This window comes from Neopelma chrysocephalum, unplaced genomic scaffold, assembly GCF_003984885.1.
Source record: "Neopelma chrysocephalum unplaced genomic scaffold, ASM398488v2 Primary Assembly neopelma1_26b, whole genome shotgun sequence".
Classification (NCBI taxonomy): Eukaryota; Metazoa; Chordata; class Aves; order Passeriformes; family Pipridae; genus Neopelma; species Neopelma chrysocephalum.
Genome location: NW_020897696.1, coordinates 3,189,441 through 3,208,347, shown reverse-complemented (window position 1 = coordinate 3,208,347; position 18,907 = coordinate 3,189,441). Strand labels below are relative to the sequence as shown.

The following is an 18,907-nucleotide window of genomic DNA, read 5'->3' as shown; positions in this document are numbered from 1 at the left end:
CTCCTCAAAAAGAGGGTGCCTCTTGGGTTTTGAGGTTGCAGTCTTCAACAGCACTCATCTTTATACTCTGTGGGGATCTCTCTGGTCCATTATGCTCACATGGAGGTATCCTGAAGAAATGTCACAAGGCCTTATGGTCTCTTCTCCTTAGCATGGACACAGAATCTGCTTCTTGGCATTAATGGACTTTGTCAGGTCAAAAACATCAAGGTCAGTCCATCTGTGCTAAAGAACTTCCTCAACTAGACCTTTCCAAATTCATGGTCTAACTTTTGTGGACAGTACTAATCCAATTTCTCGCATGAGATCCCAGTGCAGCAGACCTGCCTTTTCTGTAAACACCCTTCCCTACCTCACATGTGATTTCAGTTCTATTTAGAAAAAACTCATTACTTCAAAAGGTATTGATGAAAATTTTCAGTTGTGGGTGGGCCGTGTGGTGTGAAAACCCACAGTACAGCCTAAGTCACCTCCTCATACAATATTCCTGCTGTTGTAGGACCTTCTGGAAGAGGAGCAGACCTGGCCACATGCTTCAGGGCCCTTGGGATTTCCCCTGGCCCAGACAAGTGCTCCTCTTCCGACAAGCCAGGGATGGAGTTCCTCAGAGACCAGCACCTTGAGTCCACCTCAGGGGTGGCCTGATCAGTCAGGAGGACTATCCACAGTGCAGCCCATCCCTCACAAGGGAGCTGCCAGCCAGGATCAATGCCAGACAAAACCTCTACCTTTCACTGCAATGCCATCATTTTCAGCCTGAGGTTTTCAGGCTCACCTGGCACTTGCTCAGGTGATTAAAGTTTGGGGCGGCAATTGCCTGCCTACTGGCACCTAAGCCAGTTGGATTAAACCTCACTGGCATCTGCCTGTCTGCGTCAAAGCCTTGGGCAGCCATGCAGACTTTGCCTTTGACAAGCAGGGGCAGATGGGCTTGGAGGAAGGCAAGTGTGGTGGCCCAGCTCCTTCTTGGAGGCATTTCTCCCCTCCTGCCCCCCACGTCCCCAGCCAGCATCTCCCCCACACAGTGGGGCTGAGGCAGCAGCCAGCTGTTCCCCCCCCACATTCCCAGCAGTTGCTGTCCCCCTGCCACCTCAGCATCCCACTGGCATGGTGAATTACATCAGTGGGAAAGCAGTCAGGGGTCACTGGTGTATGGCGAGAAGTAAAAATGATCAACACACCACCTCTGCAAACAGCTTTGAGCCCCACAATGCAGGGAGCACACATGGGTGAAGCCCCTCTGGGAGGAGGGGGCTACCTGCCCTGCACCCCCAGCCTTGCAGGAGGAAGCGGCAGGAGCCGTGTACTCTGGAATACCTGTTTCAGATGTATCTAAGTAGAAAGCACTAAAAGTTGCTGAAGGGCCTGGGAAAAAGTGGCTTAGAGAGAGTGTTCACATCCATGGCCCTAAGTGCTCTTCATCTGAAAACCACCGGCTGAGATGCTGCCAGGACTCTCACGGTAATGCCCCCAGGGTGGTGTGTCCTGGGGTGCCACTGTCACTCATCTCCTGCAGTTTGAAAGATGAGCAACAGGAACACAACTGGTTGCCCCACTCTTTCTGTGGGGTTTTCAGGCTAGACAGAGAATGGATGGGCTTTGTTCATCCAACGGAGGTCTCCATCCATTTCTGACAGCCTGCCACAACCTACTGGCCAACATCTCCTGCCAAAAAAGCAGGAGAGCAGAAAGCAAAGGGTGTGCAGAAAATGGAAATCAGGCTTGAGGACAAATACAAAAGCCAGTGGGGAAGTGGCTGAGACCCACCCACTTCTTTAAAGCAGCTTTGCAAGTTCTTTTGCCACCCGTATTTAACCAGTCAACCAGTTCATCTAGTCAGCTACGTCAGCAAGCATCTCTGCTCCAAACACACTGCAGTTGCTGTAAGGACATCAGCGCTGCTCAGGCACATCACTGCCAGCCGGAAACACACTGACTTAGGTATTGAGTCCATGCAAAAGAGCGGCAAGGCACAGGAATGGACTAACAGCGGGAGGCTGACTCAAGTTCTCCAACAGAGCTGCCCAGCTCATCTTTTTCCAGACACAGGGTGTCTTTGGCTGGGTAATATAAAGCACAGCACAGCTATGACCAGTCCAACGCACAGCAAGAAGAGGAAGCAAAGCAAAAGTGGCACTTATATTGACTGCATCAAAACCAACATCCAAAGGACATCACTGTCGTTTATTGTAAATAGTGCAAGATAATTTCTGCAGGCAAATACATCAGTTGGACATGTCCAGTCCCATGTTCATTACCAGCTTGGGGATGAAGTTTGTGGGATTCTTATGGTGCTGAATTACTTGGCTTATTACAAGCACACATTCTTACATACAAGTTTTTGCACCAGGGTGCAAAAAACAGTGTGTAAGAATTGTGAGTTTAAGATCAGGATTGCACCTCATCTAGCAGTCTTTCTTTCACAGTTCCCATGAAAACAACAGTGTGATTGCCCTTTATTCAACATTTACTAATGCTTCTAAAATACTGGGAAGAATTTCACTAATCATCCGTTTCCTTGTGCTTCACAAAGGAGCCAAAATAAACCCTTAAAAATTACAAGACGTGCAACAATTAGTGGAGGTCCGTAAGCAGCACCAGTTAAATAACCAGCCAGCAGATTACAGGACAAAAACCTTTTCAAAGGGAACTCGATAGCAGAGCATCGCTGAGAATTCAGTGAATGAAAATTTTCAAGTTGCCTCTGAGGAAGGATTTTGCTGAAGTCAATGAGACCCTAGGGAGAGATTTAGGGAATTCACTTTTCATTCAGCCTGAAGTCTTCTCAAAGTAACTTGGCTATTCACACCAATATCCAAAGCCTCCAGCTCAAGTACACAAAATTCAGACTACCACAGCTCTCACACACATTCAGGCTCCTCCAGCGGAGTCAAGGTTTGCCCGGTGGATCCAGAGTTTCCCTTCTCTCTGTTTCTTACATTCCCTGACCCCATGGAAACTACCCTCAGCACAGGAGGGAGCTGCCTGTATTAAGGGGGAGTGGGGGCTCGAGAGGAAGACAAGAGGAGCAAGCAACTGCTCTTCAGCTGACCTGACCACTCTGCGAGCTTTACAAGGCTCTGCAAGGAAGAGGATGATCCTCGTGGACCTTGCAGTGCAGGTGATTGCTGGGTGACAGTGGTGACAAGCTGCCACAGGAGAGTCAGAGGTGCCCCATGCAGATAAGTCTTGCCCTCGGCAGGTCCCTCAGAAGAGAAATCATGCATTGGAAGGAGGTCGAGCTGTGGGTTTGCTCCATGGTGGAGCATCCTTGTCTCCATCTTCCCAGAAATCTGGTAAAGAGTGAACCAATGGACACAGTGACCAGGCAGCAGACTAGAAACCCTGGGATTTCAAATGCTTCCCTCAAGTTTAAAACCTGGTGGCATCCATCACACACTTCCTAATCAGGCTTCCATGATCATTATCCATTTTTATCTTTACTTTCCCTATGGTACTCTGGATGAAAGATACCAATCCATCTGTAATCACAGAAAAAGAATGCTATAAAAAGTCCCAATAAGCTGCTAGGACCCAGCAATTTCTATAAATCACATTTACCGTTTAAGTTCAAGGAAAAAAAAAAGAAATTGATCTACAGTAAAAGCAGAAAATGCTGTGTCAGGCAAGAACTTCCTGGTTTGCTGAGCTGGGGAGTATCAGCTGGGATTTTAAAACTGAACCTTTATGTGTCAAAAGTGTAAAATTCACAGGAAAACCAGGTTTCCAAAGGTTTATGTACACAGTTTCAAGCCTTATGTAGGCATGAGAAAGTTCTACCAGCTCAACAAATAACATGATTTTTAAAGTGAGATATTCAGGCCAGCTCTGTGAATGTGTATTTAATTTTCAGTTTATTTTGGTTTAGCTTAAAATTGACTTCAAGATCAATTATTCTGTTTTCAAACTAAGCTGTCCACTTTGCAACAATTTTAAACTTTGCTCTCAGTTGTGGAAAGCAACTTTCCCACAGAGCAGAGGACAAGACTAGTTTTAATTCACACCTTTGTTTATTTGAGAATTCCTGTGTGGAGCTAGTCTTATTATAGAATAAAAGCACTTCATGCAGGGACTCAATTAACAAGAGAGTTAGAGCCCATATAATTATTTCCGAACATTCTGTGTGTATGCCAGCTTTGTATCACAACACCTACTCTGTATGCCAGTTCTGATGTCATGACATAACTTTTTGTAATAGGTTATTTGGGGATTAAAAACAAAACAAACAGGTATTATAAGGAAAAAATATTGCCACATGAGGGCATGCTTCATCTCTTTCAAAAGGTTGCCTTTTTGACTCAGATCTAAGGCAAGTTACATTTCAAGAGCTAGTTTTAGGAAAAGGGAAAACTCAGTTTTTATTTATGATCTGCTAGGTTTCTTACATACCAATTAAGTGCAAAATTAGCACAAACTTTGAAAAGAAACATTCTTTATTTCCATCCACAGTCATACTGTTTTCCTGTGGTGGCAGCAACATACCCTCTGAGCTTAGGGTATGAGGAGATGAGCTATCTCAATGAATAATATTCATATTCCATGCCATTTAGTATGGAATAAACACAGGACACAAAAATCAAACACAAAGTTATGAAAGATACAAACTTCACCTTTTGCCCAATGGGAACATCTTCCTGGCCAATCAGCCATGCCAAGACAAAGGGTGACATCTCTTACTGCCCTCTTGCAAAAGAAGGGTGGGGTTGTGAGGTTCCCCAGGGTTTCCCAGCTCTAGTGCACCACTGGATTGTCTCCTCCCAGGAAAGACTGCCCATGAGTCTGTGCCCCCTAGATCCTGAGATTGCTGCCAAACCTGCAGTATACCTTTATGGGGATTTCTCAAATCACATGGTCACCCCAACAAAGTGTCACCTGCAAAGTCCACCTTTTAGGCAAAACTACCACTGTCAGGCTTTCAGAGTTCATCAAGTCATTTGTGGTAACAGCCTAGAAATTAATTAGGCCTGTAGATGCTACTGACAGGCAGCAAGAGGTTAATCTGTCCACCCAGAGAGCTGCACCAGAGCAGGAATGATCCTCAAGGCCCCAAACTTTCTCTGGTCCTCAAAGGAGGATTTTGTACCCATGGTGGAGCACAGTGACGAATTAGGAAACAACAGCATCCAAGCCTTTGAGTCACTAGAAGTAATTTTTCTTCTAGTGAGTCAGAGTATCTGCACATTCTTGCTTCCTGGAAACTTGAGCATTTAAACATTCAACATCCCACTCAAGTATCATGTCTGTATCCTGGAAATGATTCTACAAAACATTAGGTTTCTCCCAGCTAATTCCAGCTAATTCTATTCTCTAGCCAATATCCACTGATGCTCAACATGCTACAGGACCTAGCCTTGAGGTGATTTGTTAAAATAAAATGGGTAGATGTTTTCCCAAATTCCAGAGGAACAGGGTCACATGCCAAGTTTCAGAGCCTGACACTCACTTGACCTGGGCTCAGAAGTTCCTGCCAGAGGAGCACTAGATCCTAGAGCCTTCATCATTGGCTGATGCAGGGAACCAGGAAGCTGCAGGGACTGTAGCCCTCACAGCACCCGGCTGCACAATTTTGGCAACTTGAGCTTGTGCTGACTAAGATGTTCACACTGACGATAAAAGCCAGCTCATGGGGGAAATCTTTCTTTGGCTTCTCCCTTTATCCCAGAGATGTAAATTCACTATGTGTGTCTTTCACCACCACACCCATGCTCCAAGATGACTTCATCTGGCCATGGAAAAGACAGACAAAACACGAACGCTCTGATGCCTGTGGAGACAGGTGCAGTAAAAGCCATGGGTAGAGCAGTAAATAAATTGAGAGACAGGTTTTTAATCCAGTGACATGGATCATGTTGAATTCCCACATATTTTTGTTGCTGTAAACATGTTTCAATTATGAAATTGAAAGATGCCAGGCTTTATGTTCTTACTGTAAAATATCACAGGAAAATGCACTGTGATATTGAATGGGATCAACACAGGTAATAGTGACTAAGATTTTGCTCTTTTTCCTGTGATGTTACCAAAAGTAGTTTTGAATTTATACCTCAGCACATAAATACCTGGACATTTACAAGCATTCATGGGGCCAGACACATTGCAACCCTGGCTGAGCAGACCTGAAGGAACAAGAAGCCCGAATACCCACTTGCAGTTTAGGGAGGGATCAAGTTTCTCCTTAACTGCCTTGCCAGGCCATAAACTGATTTTTTGTGCATCGCCTGGCTTCTCTGTCAGCTTTTGCACCACAGCCGGAACCCATCCATCCTCCTAGGCCATCACTGCTCCTCAGAGCCCTGCAGCTCCTGGCAGAGCTGTGGCTGGCCACCACTGCCCACTGGCTCCTGATGCTGCCCCTTCCTCAAGGACTTTGCACAGCCACCCTATCACCCTGGAAGGGCTGCACTGCAATTTTCTAATTGGGTGGAAATAGCAGCTGTATCCCCCTGTGCCTACCAGGAATAAAAGCAAAGGCAGGGAGATGATCATCCGCTGAGTGCTAAGGGAGAGGAAAGGTACCCCACTTGCTTGCCTGGCCCCTGCCATGCACAACACCAATATTATCTGCACCTCTGAGCATCCCAGGCTTGCCTGGCACCAGGAGATAAAGGAATTCCATCATATCTTTAAGGAGGGATGGGGTGCATGAGAGGTAGCCTGTGACCCCATTTCAGAATTAGCAGGAAAAGCTCAGTGAGTGTGTGGGAGCAGGTGGCCGCAGGAACACGGGACACTTGAGTCACACATGGTGAAGACCAGCCTGAAGCAGACACCATCACCCAGCTGGGGCAGCAGGATGGCCCTCCCACAGCTCCTGTCCTGAACAGTGTTCTACATACATACAGGAATGAACTCCAGCACCAGAGGAACAACCTTCCCACCAAGCAGAGAAGGAGGTGCAGAGAGCAGAGTGAGAGGGACTGTCATCTAAAGAGTGCTCAGAGGAGGGAAGTAAAAAAGATGGAGCTGAGCCAAGTAAAATAAAAAAAAACAAAGTAAAAATAAACAGAGCAAAGTAAAAAATAAATATGTAAAAAATAAAGGGGAAGGAGAAGTAGCCACTTTCTCACTAACTTGTGCCTCAGCAGCACAGTCCTCTCCTAGATCATGGACAGACAAGGGTGGGTCTCAACAGGACTTTGTCCCTGCAGGAACATCACCCATCAGACCAACCCCCACAGCAGGAGCCTTCTCCCGACAGCAGAGGAGCTGATCCCACCCACAGCAGCCAAGGAGGCTGCTCCATGACCCGGTGGATGATGAAGGGTGATGAAGGACCTGAGCCCCTGGGTGCCATCTTAACCTGACCCATGCTGCCATTTCACAGGTGGCTCTGGCTGGGAATCAACAGGAACCCAACGCCCCGGTCGAAGGCTAGAGCAGCTCGCAGGCTACAGCGGGTTTACAGATAGTGCCACCAGTGCTCCCAGGAAAACACAGAAGAGGAAAACACTTCCTTTTTCAGTTTGTGCCCTCCTGGATTAGGCAGGATGAGGACATCTGATGTCATCTGCCCATCCAGGCGGCCTGTGAACATCCCCATGGGGGACTGCCACCCAGAAGAAAACCTTCAGGGAACATAAGAGGGCACAGGAGATGACCTCTTTCCTGAGTCCACAATGTCCAAGGCATTGGCTGGCTCACCATCTTCCCCAAAAGACATTGGTAGGACACATGCATCAGGGCAGGATGCGAAATCTACAAGCTTTTTATTTCATCTGAATTTAGGTGTTGTTTCTGAACAGCCACCACTTCAGCAGGTGGCATTCTAGCTTGTGGGCCATCATGCACTTGGAGGTCTCTCTGCCAAAATTTGCCCTTATTTTACATCACTACAAGTGTGGCCTGACTGGGAAGGCTCCCCGATGGCTGTGGAGGAACAGAAACAACATCCCAGAAGCTTAAAAGGCTGGATTCAGGCACTGAAGTTCCTTTGGTGCCACTAAAAATCCCATCCAAAGTCCCAGCACAGGCAGGTTATACAAGCTCACCTGCCCACACACAGGCACTGCTGTCCCTAGGACTTTTGCCCCACTCACAAAAGTAAGTCTATTTATAAAGCACCAGATTCCTGTTCCAGCTTCACCACCAGTGCTTGCAGCGTCAACAAGCCTCTGCAGCTGCAAGGCTGCCCCTTGCCACTCACCCCAACAGGATCCATCAGGACAAAATTCTGCCCACCCCAAAGCATCTCTCTTTGCTCCACTGCCTGTCTGCAGCTTTTGGGGCAGCAGCCACTCCTGTGAAGGTGCCAGGCTCCACATGGCCACAGCCGAGGTGCGAGCACAAGTTCTGCTTGCCTGATGGCTGGTAACCTGTAGCAGAGAGGCAGTGAACAGCTGGGTTGAGAAAGCTGCTGCTGCTTGCCAAGTCTACATGGTCACCATAAAAAAAATTGCTAGGCTTTTCATGGAGTAAGAGCTAAGCACGAGCTCCCACTTCAGCCCAGAGACAACTGCGCCTGCTTCTCTCTCTCAGGAGGAGAATTCCTCTTTGACTGGAGAACAGGCATAAGGGAAACAGCACATGGCAGCAATCATGGGAGAGTGGCAAACAGCCATCCTAACTGGTGGTCACAAAGCTGTCCAGCAGCTGCAGAGAGAGAGGAGGGGAGAAAATGAGCCAGAGGGAAGATGGAGTGGGGGAGGAGGGGAGGAAGCTTTAAAGACAGGAGATTAAGGGCAGCCTCTCAAATGAGTCAAAACTCACTGAGATGTGGTTACAATTTGTGGAGACATCCACAAATGAATAAAAAGGAATAAAACCTGGACAACTAGGAAGTTGAAGTCAATTGGGTTTATACATATTTAACAGGGACATTCATCTGAATAGAGGCCTGCCTGTAGCATGCTAGAAACAAGTCACACTGACTGGGAGGCTCACACAGAAAGCCTTGCTCCAGGCCAGCACACGATAGAATGGCAGGGGATTGTTTGCTGCGCTCAGGGAAAAAGCAGCCCTGATGCGAACAGAGGAGAAGATGAAGGAGCCAGTGAGGTACAGGGGAAAGGGTATCTCTCATGCTGATGAGATGCCAGGGAAAGGGCATGCTCTCTGGACCCTGACCCAGGAAGGACAGGACAGACCATGCTGTTTCACAGCTGAAACCTTCCTCCTGGCACACACTGTGGGGACAAGCAGGGCTGCTGCCTGTGGAGCCAGAGCAGCTGAGCTGCAGCCCAGGAGACAGCACAGCTGCTCAGGGTGGATAGCCCCAGGAAAAAGCTTTAGCTCTCCTTTTCTGGTCCACAGCTCCTGCTCTCAGTGCAGCAGCAGGGCTTTGACAAGAAACCCCAGAAATGTGTCGGGATCATGACTGACGTTAGGAGGATGAGGGACATCTCTCTAGCAATGTCTCTCTAGCAATGGCCTGCATCCAGGTATGAACTTCAGCTATATAAACCTCTTGCCACACATCCTGGTGGGCTCTTTAAGAACTGGATTAGTGGGAATTCAAGCCTAAGAGAACCACGCTGCATCAAACCAAATTACGTCTGCTCCACCTCTGCCTAAGCACTGCCTGAAGTAATGCTCTGGCATAGGGCTCTGCAACAGCATGTCCTGTATCAGAGTTGCTCCATGGGCAGCCCTCAGCAACCTTGGCATTTGATATGAACCCTGTTAGTATAAAAATGGAAAAGCCATACTGGGTACTACTGGCTTGAGAAGTGTCATCACAGAATTCCCCCCTGCCTGGTGTCCTCCATCAGCATCCCTATAAAACACAAAAACAATTCTTACCAAGGCAAGTTCCCTCTCTGTCCAGCACAGCCTGTCATAGGAGTTCTGCAACCTGGGCTACGTCCTCACTGACACCTTCTCAACCTCAGAACCCTCCAAGGGTTTGCACAAGCACAACTGGTTGAACTTTCTGGTGAGGCACAGGAACACAGGCACTCTCATCCCACAGGAATGGCTATGGCCCTGTTGACATGGAGGCTTGTAGGTGGTGTTTCCAGAGCAGATTTCCCTCTCTCCTCAATGCGGAGGCTCTCCCTTGGGGCAGAAGCAATGGCCTTAGTCCACCATGTCATCTGTGGCAAAAAAGCATCAGCCAGACAAGGAGAGGCTCTTATTTGACAGCTGGGAGGCAGGACATAGCTGAAGAAAAAAAGGGGAGCGCACCTAGAGCACATGACAGTAGTACGTGATATGTTCCAGAGATATGTGAAAATGACGGTTATGAAAGAGACAAGAGGGGAAGGGAGAGGGAAAAAAAAGGCCTTTTGGCCCACGTCCAGGGGGAAAGGTTCACTTCTGTCATCAAACTTAATGGTTCAGCCTAGGGAGAAATGCAAACGGCATCAGGTCCTCCCTTCCCAGAGAGGGAGAGCAGGGTCAAATGCAGCACCACCTTTCCTCTCCCTGTGCATGCCATCTGCCTCAGCCTGACCCGAGGCAGGAGGTTGTCCTGAGCTGCCATTGTAGCCGGATTCAAGGAGAACAGCAGTGGTCTGGTGATCACTGCATCATGTAGGGAATCAGAAGTACTTTTGCCTCAGGCAACACAGTAAGCTCAGTAGGAACCAGTTTTCATGCATCAGATATATAACATGGATGCCACACATCCCATTTGGCAACTCCCTCACGTATTGCAAGCTTCTGGACAAAAGGACTCCAAACTCTCTGGATCTGGCACAGCACTCGCTTGGGCTTGAATTTAGACTTGCATTCTTGGCCAGCAGCCCCAAGCGCTGGGAAGGAAGCATCCTTATTCCCCCTCTCCTCCCTCCTTTCCACTCCTGCCCCCAGACTGAAGGCATATCGGATCACTCTGTGAGAGAGGGAGTGCTCTTCTTCTGAAATAACACCCTCTGCACGGGCAGTTCTGCTGGTTCTGCTCTTCTCAATCCACCAGGAAAAAAATCTCTGCTGGAATCCTGTTCTGCTGGAATCAAAAGACAAAAGGCAGCTGATTTCGGCAGAATTTTCCTTAAGAATAAAATCAGGAAAACAAAGAGTTCCTGATGGTATGCATTGAAATATTTTAAAGAATGCTTGAAAGGCAACATAGCTGCTTTTTATTATTATAATTTCAAAGCTACTTTCATTTTAATTTTGAAACTCTTTGTATTGCATTAGATAAGCTGTAAAACTCAAAATCAAAGATTTCAGTAATTCCAAACAAAAATAAAAAACCTATTTGAAAGTTAAAACCCAGAATATTTATAAATTTGCCAAATCAAATTCTGAGAAGTAAAAATGCTCTACAAAACAAAACCTAAGTATCAATTTTCACCATCTGTATAAATATTAAACATTACTTGAATACAATTCTCAATCTGAGAAATCCCCTTGCGTAGATAAGCCTTTAGTACTAGGTAGGATGAGAAAAGTGCTGTAAAATGACGTAAAAAGCTGCTATGTAAGTATTGTAACTCCAGTAAGGGGCTCTACCAGTACAACATCTACATCTTTGAAAAAAATAGATATATTGTATCACCAATAAAAGTTTACAACTAAGGGAGAAGTTATCTGTACATCAGGATTTACAGGTTTAGGAATTATATAATCCTAAGTGACATTTCCAGCATTCGTCCTCTAGACCACATGACTTTTCAAAACAGTCAAATAACTTCAGCATCCTATTAACTGTGTCCTCATGTGCATGTATGCAGTGCCATTGGTCTTACAGGTGTAAATTAGGGCAGGATTTAGTCCATGATATCCATATACCAAAAGAACAATTGCAAATCCTTAAAGGAGAGGGGGAAAAAGGATTCAATAGCCTTAAAAAAAATTAGTGAGATTAGAGACAAAAGAAAAATAATTATGTCGACAAAAACAAAGCTATATGTTAACTTGACCCTAAATAAAATCTTAGATACTGGCTAGTAAGTTCTCTGTTGAAATCACTGAACCCAACACTAAAATAAAAGCCACTTTGGAGGGGGCAGCAGCTTTAAACCTACAGAAAGCAGCTTTACATACCAACCGCAGGCAGTGAGCAAAGATCACTGTGTTTAAGCAGAAACTGCAGGAAGTGTGTGGGTGGCAATAGCCATCCTCCACACTAGAGTTTAGTGGGTGACCATTCCTGTGGCTGGTCCAGGAGAATATCCATGCTGTGGTGAGATACACTGCCAAGATGCACCCGGCTTTCAAGGCTCAGCAGCTGACTTTTTTTGCCAGGAACCAAAACAAAATTAGAAGAGCCAGAAATGAAAGGTGAGATCTTGGACCAAGTACAATAAACTTTGGATCCTGTACAAAAGTCACAGAGATCAGATGTCACCCAGTGATTATGAGAAGATGGGGTAATACCAAAGAGAAGGAAGGCCAGCTATGTTAAGAGGAAGAAAACTCCTTCAATTATAGCCCAGATCTACAAGTCAGAAGATCTAGTTTACACTCTTGACAAAGCTGAAAACTTACTGTGACATCTTAAGCAAACTCGTTTGCTCCTCGATACAACAGGATAATAATTTACACAGTATGGAGCTTTCCATTAACTGAGGTGCATAGACTGCTTGCAGCTCCTAAGGTGAAAAGTGCTCTTACCTTAAAACACAGCAACAAAACCCTCCTATCATCCATCTGCAGAGCACAGTGGGAATGCTCCCAGTGGGGTACTACACACAGCCAGTTCCCACTGATGTAAAACATTTTAGTACTTGCTACTCAGTGCCATTTACAATAAGGTTCAAGCATACTGCTTCCTATCCCTTATAACCACCTCTACCACACCACATTCTTCATGAATGGAAACTATTCATACCATTATACTAGGAATAGCCAAGTAAACAGGAAAAAACCAGAAGATTTACTAGCAGGTGCTATGGGAGGGGAGAAGGCTATGGTGATCAGCAGCGTTGGCAGCTATGTAAATGGTACTAAGTGTGGCAATTTTGTTAACTACTTCACTGTCAAGAAAGTCAGAACCATGGGGATTCATATTTAGAGAAGGCTTTCCAACATACTGTTGGCTCTTATCTTAACCCAGCATTCTATGTGCTATTAATCACAGGCCATGACAGACATTGTATCAGCATCAGCAGCAAGCAGAGTAGCAGAATATTCTGCGTGGGAAAAAAAAAACAACCAAAAAACCACCAGTGTATACCATGAATAATGTCAGTTGTTCTACAGTTTCCAACTTCCAGTTAGGGTTATTTGGCTCTGAGCTGATGAAAGCACTTTCAGAATATCGGCTGGAAGGAGGACAGCATCCAGATGTATTTGACAGGAGTAAAAACCTATGTAAGCCCTACGTTTCTTGTCTAAAAGTCACCACCCCAAAATAGCTTGTGATCTAGTTATTTTTATTTAAAGAAGAGACTGTGCCTTGAGTTTGGATCAGAGTCCAGATTCCACTAGAGTTTCAGACTGTTATTAAGGTAGGATGCTCCATTTTGGCCCAGTTCAGAAACAGGATGACCAGTAAGCTAGGGATCTTGTTTAGAGCCAGGCTCAGACATTAGGGGTGGTCCATTTTTACAGGTTTGTCTCATACTGTAAGGGAGCAGTGTTACATGAAAGGGAGAGTTTGTTTCTTGATGAAAGGAGAATTTAAAAACTGTCCCCAGTTCCACATTTCAGAAAGGCTGCAGGTTGTTTCTTGGTTGCTAGGAAGATTCTGCATCTCAGCAGTCCTCAGAGAGTTACCATTTGATAAATAACAACGTTTCACTACCTGAAAATCATAGTGGTGGGTACTAACAGCCATTCATGTTAAAGCACAGTCAGCACACACACACATTTACCATGAGGCCACACACAGTATTATAGCTTGGTTTTTTTACCTGTGCCTACATCAAGGATTTTTTTGACAGTTCTGTGTTTGGGGATGTCAAAACCCTGTAGGAGCTACAGGATCTCTTAAAAACCACCTGCACCTTTTCTTCATCCTTCCTCCCATTTCCAAATGATCCTTTGAGCACAGGAGTCTTCTTCATTGCCCCAACTGAATAATCTTAAAGATTTTATTATAACTTGCCAGTTCAGCTTTAACCACAGTGGTAGTAACATAATAATTAACACCAATTTCTTGTAAAGACTGTTGGGAAATTTGGACAATAGTGATCCCAAAGTTACCTGAGCTTCTACCACACTGTGTACCCATCCTGGAGCTCTTGTTTACATAGGAAGCTGACACAGTTCCAAATATTCCATTTTAGTTGCTCATGTAACAAACAGTTCTTCACATATATTTTATTCACATGCTTGGCACATGAAACAGCTGTAATATAGTCTACTCCAGTAGATGCATCCAGTCCCAGACCCATCTTCAGACCTCTAGGAGGCAATGCAGGAACTGTTTGGGCCTGTGGGCACATTCTGTGGGAAAGGATTCAGCCGCCTTCTCTCTTCTCTCACCTCTCCTCTCACTCAGGGCAAGCCAGTGCTAGTAAACAGCTCTCTCTTAAAGGTAAGGAGTGTCGGTGGGTTAACAAACACCACCTTTTTTCAGGACTTAAAACTATCTGAGAGGCTTCACCTGACAGATTAGGAAGACCTTGGACCACCTTTTCTAATAGCAGAGTAAGGGGTACAAGCGCCATCAGCAGAGGATTGGTAGCAAGCATCTGGAATGGCTGTAAAATTTCCAACCAGCTCAGCTGTTTGAAAATAAATGTCTGTCCACAGCCTTATGGAACTGAGCTGGTACCTCTTCAGACATCCCTTACATAAATCTCTTGTACACTCAAGAGATTTATGATAAACACTTGCTCTTTCCTTAACCTTCAAAACCTTTTCCACCTGCTGAATAACACCAGATTCTTTCCTCTCACCCAGCCTGTTCACTATCTATAAAAAGCCTCTAGAGAAGATTCAGTGGCACCATGGACTGGCTTGTCAGCAGTACACATATGACACCCATCTCTCCATCATCTTCACCTCCCATGCAAATGACACCATTACCCAGCTCTTCAAGGGCTTGGCTAAGATCAGCAAATGAATGAAGTTGGCAGAAGGTAAATTGTTGTAAGAGCCTGGGCTGATGAAGATATAGGGAAATATTTTACACTTTGATAATGTCCATTGCTGGCATTAAAGACTAATTAAAGATTTAATGATCATCTGCACTCTATCATCCCAAAAACCCCAATAATTGTTGCTGTAAAAGCCTCAATCCTTCAGCACTATTTCCAGTCTGATAACCTGAAAGATTGGACTTGGCCCTAATGCTTGATTTCTATAACCTAGTGGGTTTAGGAATGACAACCCATACAAGAATGCATCAGGCCATTTATTCAGCAGCACAAGACCACCAAACAAGCTTAAGCTCTGTTCTTTGCTCTGCTAACTACTCAGTCCCAGCTTAAATTCAAGGCTTTGCCCTTATTTTTAAAGCCTTTATGACCTTAGCAAAAATTGATTTAAGGGCATCCACATTTCTGAGATATGACACTGTTGAAACCTGACAGTTAAGTTGCTCTGTAACAAAATAAATAGTTACTTTGCAGGGTGTGTGCACCAGGGATAGAGATTCCCTACTGTCTAGTACACAACTATGGCCTCCTGATCACCTGCAGGAGACAACCATACATCTTGAAAGTGCAGAAAAGAGAAGCTCCAGCTTTTCCACCCCCTCCTTCCCATCTTTATTCCAAAACCATCAGCATGAATGAGTAGTCCATGACTGACAGACAGGATGAAGTCTGATTTCCAAGGGCACGCTCCAGTGGGAGCTCTCTGGTGCCTGATAAAAGGTGAGCTGAGCTGGTAGCATGTTGATGCTTCTAGCACAAACAGGCTCTCTCATGTACCCATCTGCCTCTCTCTTTCAACCTCACAGGAACTTCACTTTCAGATCTGTATTCTTTTGCCAACAGGCTCAAACACTTGGGGAGGTGGGGAGGGAGGGTACATGGAATCACATACACAGACAGACATATACACACAGCATGAATTCAGAGGCATTGTTTTACTAGGAAAGAGTTATTGGCAAAAGTGCCCTATGTAAAAAATAGGAGAGGAAATGAGAGAGAGGAATGTCAAAGATGCCTTGTGTTCATTTTCATGAGCTCATAAAGTAATTGGAGGCAGACAGATAAAGGTATACAAGAACATCTGAGGAGTCATTGCTTTCCAACACACCAGTAACAGCCAGGGACTCAGAACCTGGAGAGAATCAGACAAACATTTTTAAATGACAGATGAGTCACTAATGATAATCAGATCTAAAAGAAATTTATTTCCTCCTAAAACAAACCCAAAAGCTGTTTTTCAATTATGTGAGATCAAGACAAAAAGTCTAGAAGATATCATTGAAATACACCTGAATCTATGTCCCTAACTCACTGCTACATAGGGAGGGGACCTTAAGATTACATTTCCATGTCACTTTTTCATTTCCTGACCACTGCTAGGTTGCAATACATCTAACTACATTTAAATTGCCTGCCAAGCAAAGTAAAACAGAGGTACCTCAATAGGGGAACCAACCAGACATGTATCTATAAAATATTCAGTATAAATGCTCTGACAATGCAGAATTCTCATGAGGCATCTAGCATTCCATCCATCCCCCTGGATTTGCTGGTTTTGCCTGGAATGAAAAACGTGCATGTATGAGCAGGGATGTCTGTTCAGAGACACTAAAACAGGTTTATAATACACCATGCTCTTTTCTTCAGCACAAAAATAAGCCCTAAAGAATGCATGTCAGGTAATTTTTTCTGAGAAAAACCGGCAATAACTCTGAGCATTTCAAATGCCAGTCAGACAGCTTTTCAAATGGTTAAAAGGTGCGTGAAGGTTGAAAAGCTCAGAAGTCTTGCCAAGGTTGATAAGACTTTGCAGAATTTGTTAAACTAAAGTTTCCATTAAATTTTCACCACAACAACCATGTAACTTGACATCTGCCTAAATTTGTGCAGACCTTTGTGATAATCTGACAACAAGTAAATAATCAAGCAGATCATCAGAAGAGAAACTTAGAATCACTGAAGAGGCCAACTCAAAGACTATGCCTTGATGAGGTTGTATCTTGTCAGGCTTTTCCAGCTCTTGATTCCAGCAGCAACACTTGGGTTGGCAAGTAATTTTTCAATTACAACTGAGAAGAGAAGCAAAAATTAGAAACAAAAATTATGCTGATTTAATTATTTCATAAGGCAGCTAGCATCATCATAAAAGTGCCCAAATTTTACTGCAAACCAACCTCCTCCTCATTCTCTCCCAAAACGCTTATCTTCTTGTCTTTAACTGACAATTCAGAAAACAGTCAGAGTGCTGCTTCTTTCTGCCTTGTATCCTCTGCCTCGCTTGCACATGTGCTTATCCAGTAACAGCCATCACTAGTGAAATGGGATTACGTTCCACTGGTTAAGCGCATGAGCACAGCCCTGGGTGGGGCTGTTGGAGGATCAGCTCTTAATAAGGTGTCCAATTTATAATCTAGCAGCGTGAAGAGCAACTGGCTCTCAAGAATGAATAGCTCCTCTGTGTTACCATCTCCTGAGGCTGGCTGCCGAGCCAGACCGCCTCATCCTTTCTTCTCTCTCTCTTTCAGATGTTGTTACTCTTCTCACTAATTTTTTGGTGTTTCCCAGACTGGAGATATAACTAGAAAGGAAGACAAGAAGTATCCACCCGTGTCTGGTCACACACAGTTTGAACAAACCCTCTGCTAGCTAAATAGGATGCAAACCCTTCGTATTTACTTATTCCAAGAAGGTTGCGTCTCAGCCTAGGATCCTGCTCTCGGAGACAACCTTTGTGCCAAGAGATGCCTTTAAAAGGGATGTTCTGTGCAACAGCCCCCGATCCGCGGGACTCCAGGCACCGCACGCAGCGTGCAGCCGAGGGGAGCAGAGAGGCGCGATGCCCGGGCTGATGCCCTCCCTGCTTTTGCCCCAAACCTCTCCGCTGAAGCGGTGCCTGGCGAGGCGGGGCGTGCGCAGGCGGCGGGCGCGGCCCCGCCCCCGCGGCGGCGCGCACGGCGCAGCGCCCTCTGGCGGCGCGCAGGGGCCGCGCGGGGCAGCACCTGCCGCGCCGGGCCGCGGGGACCGCCGAGGCTGCGCCCGTGATTACCCTGAGCCGGGTTTTAACGTAGCGTCTTTCGCTTACCGTGCAGGTCGGGAGAGGCCCGTCCTTCTGCTGTAAAAAGACCCCGCAGGGAGGCCGTTGGCACACCGGTTCTGCAAAGGCTGGCGGTGGCACAGCCGAGCATCTCCCTCCCTCTCGTCTCCAAAGCGGTTCTCTGGCTAAGGATCCACCCTGCCACACGAGGCTTGTCATAGAGCCTCCCATACCTCCAGGAGACACAGTTAATGTATTTCCTTTCCATGGCGATGATCTAATCCAACCTCTCACAAAGCACACATCTGCAGCATGCTGTGTTCACAGGAAGGACTTCTCAGGAACAACTGCTCCTTGGTACCTACTGACCTCCTTTTATTCTGTCTCTGTGCTGGCACTGCATGGTGTAGAATGACTCTTTCCTGCCTGCAGCACTTAAACAAAAAAACCCTTCAAATACTTTCTGAAAGTACCACCTGAAAACTTTCCATCATTCCGTGCTTTCCCTCTTGCCAAAGTGAAGTGAAAGGTGATACGACCAGCCAGTCAATCAATCTCTGTCAGGGGCATCTGGCTCCCGTAGGCTTTTTTATAGTAGCAGTCTGTTTCTAGGACCATTGGTTCTTCTGCAGCAGGATGCTGTTTTCCGGATCTGATTTAAGCTGAACTCCAAAAGACCACAGAGAAAGAAGAAGCAGGGAGTGTGCACTCAACTTCCTGGAAAGACACCCAAGCTGTTCTTATAGCCTTCTGCAACCTCACTCCATCCTCCCCAGCTTTCCAGCAATTGCCAGCACTACGGACTCAGAGGGCATGGGACGCAGCCTGCAGCTGGCCCGGGGAGCCTGCCTGGTTTGAGCAGTGTTTTCAATTAATAGCCTGCTCAGCAGCCACACTATGGTCTGTGAGAAATGCTAAGTGTTACTAGCAGTTTCTTGGTCCA

The 18,907-nt window shown here is 45.8% G+C and overlaps 2 long non-coding RNA genes across 2 annotated transcripts; both read right to left on the bottom strand.

Annotated features, from left to right (window-relative positions):
* Positions 1 to 9,178: 9,178 nt before the first annotated feature.
* Positions 9,179 to 14,062, bottom strand: LOC113964254. The gene is made up of 3 exons (XR_003533129.1): positions 14,032 to 14,062; positions 12,937 to 13,016; positions 9,179 to 10,885 (listed from the first exon to the last, which is right to left on the bottom strand). It is a non-coding gene; the product is annotated as an uncharacterized LOC113964254 (long non-coding RNA).
* Positions 14,063 to 15,471: 1,409 nt separating this feature from the next.
* LOC113964255 lies at positions 15,472 to 18,286 on the bottom strand. Its single transcript, XR_003533130.1, has 3 exons — positions 18,198 to 18,286; positions 16,369 to 16,489; positions 15,472 to 16,062 (listed from the first exon to the last, which is right to left on the bottom strand). It is a non-coding gene; the product is annotated as an uncharacterized LOC113964255 (long non-coding RNA).
* Between the last annotated feature and the right edge of the window lie 621 nt (positions 18,287 to 18,907).